The 12533-nt window shown below is 41.4% G+C and overlaps 1 non-coding gene across 1 annotated transcript; it reads right to left on the bottom strand.

Moving 5' to 3' along the window:
- Nucleotides 1–12289: 12289 nt before the first annotated feature.
- Nucleotides 12290–12361, bottom strand: trnae-cuc. Its single transcript has one exon. It is a non-coding gene; the product is annotated as a tRNA-Glu (tRNA).
- Nucleotides 12362–12533: the final 172 nt, after the last annotated feature.

The raw sequence follows: 12533 nt of genomic DNA, 5'->3' as shown, positions 1-12533 counted from the left end.
TTAAAAATACCCTATTAATATTCATGAAAACATAATCGATCTATCAGTCTATGCATAAAGCATGAATAATAACCTCTAACCTTCGTACTTTAGTATCGATTCCCCCCCTTTTTCTTGAACAAAGTCAAGGCAAACAGTGCAATATTGCCTGAGTGGAAACGGGCAACTGTCATCAATGTGTAACCATAGGCTGATAACAGAGCCACCAATTGCTGGCTAATAATATCTGGGCGTGGGTCTGTTAACCTGAGAAAGCATAAAGTAGCGCCAAAGTCGATTCATGAAAGAGACGCCTCGAGTTTTACGGCTCCAGTTACCGCTTGGAAGTTCATTTTGTGACGCGAAATTTCTCTGTTCGCGTGTTTCGAGCAGGAGGCGAAGAAAGTGGAAAATTTCTGACGGTTGGTTGGCGGGAAAAAAAAAAAACGATAATCAGTTTGGCAAAAAAATATGTTGGTGTCGTTCTTCTTTAAAGCTGCTTCCAGCCGCAGCATAATCAGGCAAAATGTGAGGTAAAAAGTTTAGAAAAATACCGAAAAAGCGGAGTTCATTCTTTTTCTGCTGTTATTGGAGAGTACAGTGTGTGTTTTGATTGGTGTGTTTGCATATGCCAAGCTGAAGCACTGACAGTGACAGAGGCCAGAGCTCGTGTAAACTGTGTGTGTGTGTGTTTATAACAATGATTCTGTGCAACCGTGTGTTTCCCAGTGTGTGTTTGCTGTCAGTGTGTATGAATGAAGAGGTGTTGGGTGAGGGACTAGATAGAGATGCTGGTATGTGTTGGACAGCAGCAGACTGTTGCTGAGGAAGGTGTGTGTGTGTGTGTGTGTGTGTGTGTGTATGAGTGTGTGTGTGTGTGTGTGTGTGTGTGTGTCTGAACCAGGCACCAGGAAAAGTGTCCCCGTCTTGGCTGGGGCCACGACTCAATCATTCGGGGGTCGGTGACTTATTTTGGCCCTTCTTCCTCACACACACAAACACGCACACACACACAGACACACACACCGAGGGTATGGTAGACTCCTGGCTCCAGGAAGAACACTTCAAATGGAAAGGCAGGAAAACACAGGAGGAGGAACGATATGAGGCCAGTGAAACGCACACAGAGACGTCACTCAGCTGAAATTCTCGGTATTCCTCATGGGCATTTTGGTTAGCAGAAAACGTCTTCTTCTTTTTGTTTGTCAGAAGGGCTTTCATCTGTTCAGCATCTGCTCCTGCTAACGTCAGCTGTTTGTCTTGTTTTATCTGATGCACAGTAATGAGATAACAATAATGATGACAGTGCAGATCAATAAAGGTTTAGGTCTACCTTTGCTGTCACTTGAGAAACCCTCATGTCGTCTCCAAAGTTTGAATTTAACAAGTGTCTCCAGGAAGAAAACAATTCAGAATTTTAGCGTTTTTTCCCAGCGATGGCTTTTTGAATGCAGTGTAGCCTGTTATTAATTGTGATCGGGACTCATCCTCACCAGCGTTTTTGTTTGGACAGAAAATGTGGGAGGCATTATCCTTCTTTCTTTCTTTTGCCAATTATTCATATGTATGGCTATAAATTTTTGTAATTGCAGAATCCTCCAAACCAAACAACCAAACTGACATGAAAGCTCCGCTCTCTCCAGTGTCTTCCATCTCCTCCCACAGCTCATCATCTGCAAACAGAACATTTTTTATGATATTTGCATAATTCAAATATTTTTCATGTTTTATTGTGTATTATTCGAATTCATATCTGGGTATCGTCACATCGCTTGCTTTTGTTTCTACTTTCCGTTATGGTCATTGTCATGTGCATTGTAAGGCAAATCCCTTGCATTACTGTAGGTGTAAACTTGGCAGTAAAACATATCCAGATTGATTCAATGTCGCACTGAAAGATCAAAACTGGATTATTTGGAATATTTGTGGTGTTTTTACTGATGCCTCCAGTAGAATAAACTCACATATATGTGTCTAATGTCACATGCAAATCACAGTTTTAGTAAAAATGTTTCATTTCTTTAGTGTATTAAGCTTTTTGTCAGGGTTTTAAAACAGCATAATGTGATAAAAACACACCCAAACACTCAGTCAACATTTTTCTTTCATATTTACTGCTTATTTTTATGAACGAGTGCAATTTCCTTGTGCAGTCATTCTTGTAAGTGTGTAAATGTGCAAGTGTGTGTGTTCAAGTGTTAATCTAAGGTGTCTGTGTTGTTCTTGTGGATTAAGTGTGTTTGCACAGGTAAGGTCAGAGAGTCGCTCTGGGGAGACACAAGTTTTCCCAGCGGGACACCTGGGCTTCTGCAACGCAGTCGTGTCACACACACACACACACATTCTCGCACCATCTATGAGGAGTGTGTTTTGGAATAAATTATTAACTCCTCAGTTGCAGGTTCTCATATGTGTGACAGACTCGAGTGCTGAATTGGACTCTTGATTCACGCAGCTTGAAGAGCAGCGCAAACACGTCGCACAACACTCAATTATGCATGATAAGAATTCAATTATCAAAACGCTCTTTTGTCCCAATGACTTCCACTGTTTGTAAAACTACTTCACCAGCAGAGGTTTGATTGTTGCTCTGATGCTTATGCACATACTTGAAATTCTCCTTGGGGTTGTAGCCTGCCGTTGAAGCTATAGATCAGTTCCTTAAGCGATCGCATCCAAAATAGACAGTTAACTGCTGTTAGCCGTCACAAAAAACATAGTGGGGTGCCCTGTGTCACCGAGAGAGTGTGTGCATGCAAGCATTAGCAAGTGTATTTTTAGCAGTGAAGACCAAGGGATCCCAGGACCTCTCCCTGTGATAAGCAGTGGCCAAAGTCCGCTGGCTAGCAAAGGCCTAAAGAGCAAATAGGGAACACACACGCACACACAATGTTTAATACACTCATACATGGAGCTTAGTTGCAGTGTGATGTTGCAGGCAGAGGGAAAACCTGTTTGTTTGAACGCGAGGGGCAAGTTAGGGGCAAGAAGAAGGTTAGGTAAAGGTGAGGCGACATCATCAAAACAATGGCGTTGTTTTGGTGTTGATGAAGGGTTCGTGCAGAGTTCATGGAGAGATGGCTAAAGAGGTGTAAGGTGTGGGTAAAATGGCACTGAAAGAGTCTCGAGATCAAAACGAGAGGAGAAATATTCACAAAATAAGCGGGCGAAGTCTTTATCAGTGCCTAAAAACTGACTGCGCCTGTCAGTCAAAGGCAGGCGTCCCCCAACCACCTCCCTCCACCCAATCTCTGGAAACACTGTAAGAGAAAATAAAAACACAATGAGGAAGCAAGAGGGAAAAAAGGTCCCTCAATCCAGAGGCTGTCATAGTGCATATTGCCTGATAACAGCAGGAATATTTCTGTTTGGACAAAGAGAGGAGGGGTGGCAGTGGTGGAGGAGGAGGAGAAAGGTTTAACAAATTGGGTAAGGCTGAGAAGGAAGAAAAAATGTTGAAAATAGATGGAGAAAGAGAGCGGGAATGTTGGAGAGGAGAAGGGAGATGCCACCAGACAGGAGGCGCACTGGAAAACAAAAGAGGCTCCACACTCTGCTCCGTCTTATCTGTCTGAGGGGCTTATCCACCGCTGGCTCTGTTAGTGTAACCCCATTCCCTCCCCCTCCCCTCCTTGCCGCTCATCCCTCCATCTCCAGCTTCAGCCCCCCCTCCCTACTGCTAGCTGTGGACCCCGTTATCAGGTCAGGGCTGACGTCAGGGGGCCCGCTGGTGCTGGGGGGCCGGAGACGGAGGCTGATAGCGCGGCAGAGGCAGCCTCCGCACAGCCTGTGGGAACCACGGACCCAGCCCACCTCGACCCAGTGGCCCCGCACGTCCACCACAAAAACACACGGAGGTGAGGATGTACGGGTATTTCACGAAAGCACACACACGCACACTTTTTATGAATTGTGGCATGTTTAGCAACCTGAGGAGAGTTTTTACACCACTGCTGTAAAAACAGCCAGATAGGACTATTTATTCTTCACAATGTAGTGTGGAGCATGATTTAGATCTTTATATGGGCTTACCCATGAGCGTAGTGTTTCTAAACTCCTGGCGATGTCACTGTGCAACCCTTTTTAGAGCTTCTTTAAAATAAACCAAATGATCTGATTGACAGTGGATAAAATAAAGTGTACAAGTAGAACAGATTTGCTTTATGCATATTTTCAAGCTCGCCCTTAAGAAAACAATTCCCCAAACACCCTCTCAGGCAGATAAAGCTGTATATGTAGATACAAGCTGCCATTTAAGTTCATGATGAAGCTGAGGTTACTTTTTGTGACATCTGTCAGCCCATGCATCTCCATAAAAGACAGCAGGCCTGCAGCTGCACTGCGTTTGACAGATTCTGTTGTCAGGGTTGGTCTTACTCCATTAGACATGCATTCACTGGAGACGGCTATGGAAAAAAAAGAAAGAAAAAAATCAAGAAATTAATTTCTTTTGATTAGGTTAAGGAGGCACTTAGCCCAGAGTACTGAGATGGTTATTGTCTTGCCAAATCTTCAGAAGAGGAGTGTGCTAAAGAGAAAAAGAGTGAGAATATGTGTGTGTTTGTGTTGCAGGTCCACAGGTGTGAGTTTAAAGTGTGGTGAGTTAGTGCAGCCTGGATGGCAAGTTTCACATCATTAGTTGCAGGTGCAGCACTCCCACAACATGCACATACACACATATTCACACACACGCCCACACATCTCATGTCACCTGAACCTTGCTCAACCAAAACCACGGCTGTTCCTCTGCTCAGCTCTGATTTGACTCATTAATGAGCGACGGGAGTCAGTTGAGTCATCAATCTGCCATTACGCACATTTACGTGTATATACTTCTACATTTTCCTACGGGGTGTCACAGATGTTTTCAGAGATGGATCTGTCGGATGGGGAGTGGAGACGTACTTATCAGTGTGTTGTCCTCGATAAGGCCGGGAAGATTTGTAACGGTTGCGGTCGGTCAGTCCTGGATGTGTGCATATATGTGTGTGTGTGTGTGTGTCTTTCTCTCTTCCATTCTCTGACCTCTTCTTGGCCGAGTAAAGTAGGAGGAAGAAAGGAATGGCCTTGACAGTGTGAGAGGAGGGGTGAGATGTAAAATCAGAAGAAAGAAGAAGAAGGAAAGCGTTGTTTCTCACTCGCTCATTTCTTCTCCTCCACCCCTTGCTGTCATATTCTCTCACTCTCTTTGTCAGACACCTACTCCCTTAATCTCACCAATGGCCTGTGTGCCCTTGGGTGTAAATAACTGTACAGTAAGACTAGAGAGAGAGTAGGGTTAGAAAAAAAGCGGGAAGAAAAGTGGTGAACTTAGGGTGCACTCTTACTGTAAAATGAAATGATGCATTAGGAAAAGAATAAGATAATATAACCTGGACTGTGTATTCTGTGCAAGTCGTTTTTTTAAGGTTATAGTAATTTTTTTCATCATATCGTAAAGAATGCTATTAATATAGTTTGATGTAATTTGGAGGGTTTAAAAGTTTAGCTACCTTCCAGCAGAAATCACTGACGAAATCAGATCTAGTCTTCAACTTTTGAGGATATCTGTGTTATCATTTTCCCCCCAATTAATATCTTTGTCCCTCGTTAACAAGTGGTGCAGTGTGCCTTTGTTTGAGTTCTGCTTATCCAATTCAGGGTCGTAGCGGGAGCTGGAACCTATCCCAGCTGTCACTGGGCAAGATGCAAGTGGTGAACCCTGAACTAGCATCAGCTATAAATAGCCATTGTAGCACAGCCTGCAGATGTGGTTGCACACACGCTTGCGCTAAAACACCAAGTAGGTGTGTAAGAGCAGTGAATGCTGCTGTGGGCAATTATTAACAGGAAAACACCACCACTACCTTTGGCATATGTTGTAGCTCCCAGACAATTTTGGGCTATTTTCATCCTTTTCCTTGCAGATCACTTCAACTTCTGGGATATTTTTAGACAATGGCGAGGGTCACTCCAAACTCTTCAGCTTGTGTTTCTTGAACTACTTATGAGTTAGAGGTCTGCTTTGGATCAGTGCTCCCCGTTGTACAAGTCACGGTCTTCTCAGTTTCTGTGTCTTGACTCAATGCTTGATATTTGTAACCCGAACTTGCTTATGGGCTCATTTATTTCCTTCTATCTGCGTTTTCTGTGCCTCTGGCATCCTCAAAAAAAGATATTATCATCTGCTCCTTTTTCTTCAAAAGAAGAAAAACTATTTGTAACTGAAAGAAAGAGTTTGAGCTCAGTTTGAACTTAAACCTAAAGCACTTGTTCAAACAACTCAAGATACTACTTTCACATTTATGATTAGCCTCCAGATAAAGCTAAGCTGGCTTCTACGACTGTGCCATGTTCCAAAGTTTTGTGCACTAATGCTGCAGAGTGGACAACTATGACTCCACTCCTGCAGCTCCTGTGCACTTGTGAGGATTTTCAGCCCAGCAAATGTTCAGTTTTATTGAAAAGTTTTCTTGATCTTCATAGATTCAGACTGTCAAGCTTTGGAAAGCTTTACCACAAGACTCAGATAATTAAGCAGTCTGTCCTAAGGAGCTGATTTAGTTCGGCACATACATAAATAACGAGACCACGGCCCACTGCAACTGACCCATACATGAAATTTTGATGTATTTCATGATATGAAGAGACAATTACTAATATGGCTCTGTGGCACCTAATGTGGTCTTCTGCTGCTGTAGCCCCTTGTCTTCAATATTCACTTTGTTGTGCATTCAGAGAAGCTCATCTGGATATTCTGTAAACCCTGGAGATGTTTTTGTGGGGAAAATCAAAGTCGATCAGCAGTTTCTGAAATACTCATACCAGCAGCAACTGGCACCAACAACCATGCCAAGTTCAAAATTATTAAACTCATCTTTCTATCCTATTCTGATGCTCAGCTTGAGCTTCAAATCTAAATCTAGCGAGTTGCTAGCTAAATATATGCGTTTTAACAGTTGTACCTAATAAAGTGGCCATATTTTGTGGAGAGTGATTCAGCTGTTAGACATGTTTTGTTTTCTTTCCCCGTAATTAGTTTTATCTATCCTGAGTAAAGTTTAAAGACTCCAGAAAAAGTTGACCACTTAAAACTTCTGTGGGAAGCTTTTGGTAGCACGAAAGGCTTTTACAGTACACTGTATGTATGAAGTATTTGTATGGCAAGTTATCACCACCTGCACTCTCTCCACTGCAAACCTCTCTGGCCTTTGGGTGACATGATAAGCGCAGGCCTCATTAGCCTTTTTAACTGGTCCAGCACAGTTGCACTGGGCCGGTCTGAGGGCTGGCTACATGCCAGGCTAAAGTAAACTAACCCAGCGGAAACACTGTACAGGCTGACCAACAGATCACAGAGTGCAAAGACTCTATTTGATGGGAAATTAATCAGAATTTACGGTATAATTTTGGCTAAACTACTCCTTCAGTTTAAAAATCTCCTGTCTGACTATTCTTAGACCTGCTCTCTGTATAAATTTACATCTTTAAAAAAACTTACCCCGGGAATCCTTCTCTAAACACATCTACTCCCTCCGTTTGACAGCTTGATGGCCTTATGCCCACAAAACTTTAACTGTCTCCTCAGTGTTAAATCATTTAAAAAACACTTATTCATTAGCTATCCAAACAAATCTTTTTATTCCCAGAATGATGTGAAAAAGAGAGCAATTACAAAGTTTTTGCAATCTTTATGATTCACTGTGTTTGTCTTGTTTTTGTTGCCTACAAAGCATTTTTTTTTAATTAGCTTTTCTCATTAATGCTCGGAGTTTTACACTGATGCTTTGAGAGTGACTTGTCAAATGCAGCTTTTACTTTTTTGTCAGCGCGTTCTCAGGCCTGCATGTGTGAATTAGACGGTTTGTTCGTGTGCGTCGAGGCGTCTATAGTTTTTGAGAAATCCATCAAAGCTTATCATTATAAGTAAACATGACAGAGTGGACAAAATGTCTTGTGCGCCGCCAGACCTGCTATCTAACCATAGGCCATATCTGCGATGATGGACTGATGTGGCGCTGGCTCGGACTAACCAGAGTCTGAGTGTGAGAGTGGGAGTGCATGTATGACATACACACACAGGAGAACACACACATCAAAAGGCTGCACTCATGTTACCTTATATCTTTTTTGCCTCTCAAAGGAATATTACCTTTGCCGTACATGAAAACTTGACTTATCGCACAGTCACAAATGGGCAGACTTGGTCATAACTCATATAGGAATTTATAGCTGTTATTTATTGGCCGGTGTTTACTGGGGCTCATAGTTTTATACCTATAAGCTGAGCAGAGACAGCAATTTTTCTTCCAGATACTGATCATTACTGTGCAGGACGAGCCTCTTTTTATGGCAGATGAGATCAGAGGAGAGTTAAGGAGATTTATTAGTAATGCTAGCTAATAGTTCATGATCTCTGCTCATTATTGTGGTTTCACTATGTGTTAGAACACAGGCAGCTGCTCCCACAACCAACAGTATGTCAAGGAAGGTTATTAAAAATCCTAAATAATTTGTAAAATTCACAATTTCAGTTTTCGGAGCTTTTTTTGTTTGTTTTTTCATTTGCCCAAGGTGAGGTTTCTTGCATTTGTGTGCGTGTGTGCGCAAGTGCTGAGGTCAACCTGTGTGTTCCTCTAGTTGTTACAACACCACTGATAAGCAGAGTAAACAACCATGCACTGTTTGCTCCCCTGCCACGGTCACATGATCGAAAACTCTGATGATAGAGAGAGTGTGTATGTATGTGTGACTGGAAGGGGTAATATTCTGTTTTGCCCCCATCTTTCCTTAAAGTTTCAGGCACTGTCTGCACCGTATAAAAGGTGTGGCTCCTGTGCTGTCTGGATGGCTAGCTTTAAGAACCAAGTCCCCAGCTTTGATAACCTTTCCCCTGCTGTTCAGTTCCCGGGTCGAAGGTCATGGCTGCAGAGCCTCAGCTGACTTGGCAGATTGACAGTAGGTGTAGTGGCACTGGATGGTATACAGTATAGTCCAGTCTTAAGCCATATCTCCATCACTCGCATTCTCCTCTCTGTCTTTGCTTACTGGACTTTGTTGGTGGCTAGTATGTGTGTAAGCAGAGGCTGGCAGCTGCATGTGTGTGTTTGTCTGCGTGAGGGGTCATTAACCTCATAGTAGCCTATAGGTGGTCTTTCAATCAGTCTGGACTGTCCTAGACCACCAAAGGAGTGGTGAGTGCCTCAATCACATCTAAACAACCTGCAATGACTTATACAATATTATCATTATTAATTTAATTATAATATTTCAGCTCTATCGGTCTATAGATTACCCTGCCTAACACTGGTTTGTACCATTGATTATAAATCCATTACCTATGTGTTACCACTTCCTAGAGATAACCAAGTCAAAATACAAAAGTATCTGCTGTGCAAGTCTTGGCCAAACTAAAGTCTATTAATTGTTGCAGTAAAACTTAAAATATCTTGAAGACTAATTGTAAAATAAGCAGGTTGTCTGTGTATCCTGCTGTGCTTGTTTAAACCTGAGCTTGTAGACAGCTGGAAGAATGAGTAATTATGCTAAGCTAAGCTGACAAGCCACATAGACAATAGCTTCATAATTACAATTACAAACAGAATAATTTCATTTAAAAGGTGGCTTTAGTATTTTTTTAACCACTAGGCTGTTGGTAACGTGTTTGCTACTGTTTGCTCGCCTCTAAATCAAACATCCTCACTGCTAGCAGGTCTGGCTAACATTAGCTGCATTAATAATTTGGCTAGGTAACTTTTAAACTTAGCAGATAATGGGACAAAATATAAATTAATCTACATAAAATATATTTCAAAATTTCAATATAATAACTCAAAACTTTAAATTACATATCTCTAAATTTAGACTTAGAAGTAACAGGAAATTCCAAGATACTCAGCCAAGAAGTCAGAATTTCAAGTTATGTACCTCGAAATAACTCATAATTTAGAGTTACACATCTTGACATTTTCCAATCAGCATTATGTTGAAATTTCAAGTTGCATACCTTGAAATTAGAATTTAATAATGCGAAATTTTCAATTGCACATCCCAAAATTGAAACTTACTCAGTAGAAACTAAGTTACATTTTTTAGATATGGATCTTAAATTTGTAACTTCTTCAGCTGTAACTGGATATTAAGTCAGTACCTGAAAGTTTTGAAATGGCTAACTCAAATTTTTGAGATAATAACCCAAAATGATGAGATAATAACTCAAAATTTCAACTTAGTCCTGCCCTGCAATTGCCCCCCAGCAGATTAAAGTCCAGTTAAATACAAAAAAGCAGCTAACAAAAGTAGGTCTTTACACAAAAGCAAAAACTGTCACGTTCGTGAGCTTTGTTTCAGCAGACTCTTGAAAGAAAAGTCAAGATATCTTCCTCATTCTGAGCATTTTTTGTGTTAGCCTCATGTAAATCTGTCAAAGCTGTTAGCTGCTTGTATAGGGGACCCTAAATTAAACTTACACAGCTTTTTTTTTTAGCTTCACAACTAACAGCTAATTTGTTTATGGTACAACAATGTCAGCATTCTTACATCTTCCCATAAACTTCAAGATAAAAATTCACTTTTTTTAAACACACTTAAGATCATTATATTACACACCATATTCTCCATCAGTTATCATTTGTGTGACATATCCTTTTCCCAGTGTTTAGGTTTTGTGTCTTCTTGATGCCATGCCGTACTTGACATTATCAGTGGCTGTAGTCTAAGCTAGAAGTGTGACGTCCAAGCAAAATGATTCAAAATCGCTCCAAGGCCTGCGCTGGTTCCGACCTTTGTGCCTACAACTGTTTGAAAAGATAGAAGCAAGATATTATCTTTGTTTTCTCTGACTTAGTAAAACAGTGCACAACAAAATGATCTGATTCATTTTAACCCCACACACACATGAACCTTAACATATACCATGCCCTAACAATGTGCCCATCCTCAGAGATTCTGTATGTTTATGTCTGTATATATGTGTGTGTAACTTTAAAGTAATTTTAACTTTAAAAAAAGCACACACTGTAATAATACCAAGCTGTTTGCTGACTCTGATGTAAGAGTACCGTAAAAATTCTAATATCAGAGGCTGAAATGAAACTACCTGTCTACTGTACAGATCTTATATGACAGTATGGACAGAATTAGACTCGTATTATAGCTCTGTCTGTGAAGCACATCTTGAAAACATTACTCTGTAAAGAGTCAAAAGTTTACTTCTGGCCATCCTTGGCTTTTTTAGTGCTTAAAATTCTGACAGTATGTTTGTGAGTCTTCTTCTGTGTTGCTTTCTTTCTTTCTCTCTTTTGATTTGACATCAGGAAAGAAAAAGAGAGAAAACAAGAGACATAGATGATAATCCATCGTTTGAAAAGTAGGAAAATTAAGAGAAAGGTTCCAATCAGAAAGCCTCATTCATAGACAGTGTATACGCAGATGGTGGGCAATATTTTGAGCTGTCCTATATCTGAGTCACAAGGAGCTTTTGATGGTCCTGCAAGGGGACGATGATACCCAGAGCCACAGAGTCCCTGCCAACACAAATCCTGCTTCCCTCCACCCCCCACAATCCTTTGCTTCTGAGAAGAGGAGGGGGTGGAAGTAGATGAGTGGGTTGATGAGAGGCTGAACAGGCCGAAGGAGGGACACACAGGCGCCATGGCGATCCCTAAGACAACTTATCTCGTCTCTCACAATGATAGCGCCTGTCAAAATAACTGCCAAGATACACAGCCAGGCAGGAACTGGTTAACTCGCAGGCCGTCCAATCACGAGGGCCTTCTCGCTGGGGTCCCACCTTAGAGGGCTCTCTGGGACCACAAGCAGACGTTATCTCTGTCTCATTGCTCACTATAACTCAGACAGGTTGGGTTTAACTTGGCAAAAGCTTTATTGTGGGAATGGCAGGAAACAAAGCCATTAAGTTTAAAACCAAATGTAATTTGAATCAAATACCAATATGTCTGAGAAATTAACATAGGTTGAAGACACCTTGAACATTGATTGCGACTTTGATGTAAAATGAAGACAAATTCAACCTTAGGGAAGACATTGTTTTTGTCTGTAAGAATTTTTATTACATGATACCATATAGCTGCCATTTTCCTACTTTTGAAGACTTGTGCCATTTATTGTGAAGTGTCGCCACCTAGTGGCACAGTTTCTAGTGGGTGGCAAAATAAAATGTACATCTCGTGCAATTAGAGGCATTAGAGACGTCTGTGAGAGTATTTTGCTCTAACAAGAGAATTATCCCCTTTCCATATATATTATAAAGAAAGATTATTTGTGTCACCAATACACGAAATAAGTTAAACTGGAAAATGAAAAGTATTAGTTCCCTGACCGGGAATCGAACCCGGGCCGCGGCGGTGAGAGCGCCGAATCCTAACCACTAGACCACCAGGGAGAGATGAGAACGCGTGACAGTCGGTACGTTTTGGCGTCAATACCATATCATGTTGTTTTGTTAAGGTAAAGCTACGATAATATACGGACTGACAACCTAGTCTCCAGCCTAGTTAAACATTGCTAACACAACTTACCAAGAACCAATTGGAGGTGAGCTTGTCTGTGCTATA

This window comes from Oreochromis aureus, linkage group 15 (genome assembly GCF_013358895.1).
Source record: "Oreochromis aureus strain Israel breed Guangdong linkage group 15, ZZ_aureus, whole genome shotgun sequence".
NCBI classification, from domain to species: Eukaryota; Metazoa; Chordata; class Actinopteri; order Cichliformes; family Cichlidae; genus Oreochromis; species Oreochromis aureus.
Note: the sequence above shows the minus strand (reverse complement) of the source record. Positions and strands in the feature narration are given on the sequence as shown.